Raw genomic sequence first — 977 nt, forward strand, 5'->3', positions numbered from 1 at the left:
CAGGTTTTATAGTTTTACTGGAAGAATAATATTTTATGGGGCCAGGAAATGGGTCAGTGACTTGCAAACTTGAGACCAAGTGTTAGATCCCTGGGGCTTTCTGCTTGGGCTCAGCATGATCCTGGCTGTCTGAAGTTCCCTGTGCCACAGGAGATTTCTGCCTATACTTGAAGCTAGATATATACAAGCACTACAACTAACCGGTATAGCCCCTTATGAGCATCAACATAAATGGTGTGCAACCTATGATCATTTCAGTGCTCACTACAATACCCAGGGTGTGGAAGCAATCCAAATACCTAACTACAGATGAATGGATCAAGACATTGCAGCATATATTCATAAGGGAATATTATGCAGTCATAAAAAAGTACAAGATTATGCAATTTACCACCACAGGGTTGGAACTAGAGGGTATTCACTGTCACTGTATCACTGTCATCCCATTGTCCATCAATTTACTCAAGTGGGCACCAGTAACATCTCCATTCATCCCAGCCCTGAGATTTTAACAGCCTCTCCTTACTCATTTTTCCCAACAATTGAAGGCTCTTTTTAGGGTCAGGGGAATGAGAACTGTTATTGTTACTGTATTTGGCATATTGAATACACCACAGGGAGCTTGCCTGTCTCTTCCGTAACCAAATAAATTGACAGATAAAATGTTAATAGTGGTTTAGTGTACAATGTCTGCCAACAGCAGCCTCCTAAAAGTGTTTGCAGCCTGTTACTGGTAGAATTGCCCAATGGGATCTGGTGACAGTTCTGTGTGGTGGATTTGTCCTCTTACTATGCCCATATTAAGGCTTCAAACAAAGTGGGTAACATGTGGTTGAGGCCCTACAATGGTTCCAGTTCAAGTCCCTGGCAATCAGAGATCCATTATCACCAGGAAAAAGGGCTTTATTGAGTTTAATGTGGATAACATGGTGGTGGCTGACAAGAGGCTCATCTGAGATAGCTGTGGGGTTAAATAC

At 42.3% G+C, this 977-nt stretch overlaps 1 pseudogene; it reads left to right on the forward strand.

Annotated features, from left to right (window-relative positions):
- Positions 1-635: 635 nt before the first annotated feature.
- LOC129400632 (small nucleolar RNA SNORA70) lies at positions 636-765 on the forward strand (annotated as a pseudogene).
- Positions 766-977: the final 212 nt, after the last annotated feature.

Source organism: Sorex araneus, chromosome X (genome assembly GCF_027595985.1).
Source record: "Sorex araneus isolate mSorAra2 chromosome X, mSorAra2.pri, whole genome shotgun sequence".
NCBI classification, from domain to species: Eukaryota; Metazoa; Chordata; class Mammalia; order Eulipotyphla; family Soricidae; genus Sorex; species Sorex araneus.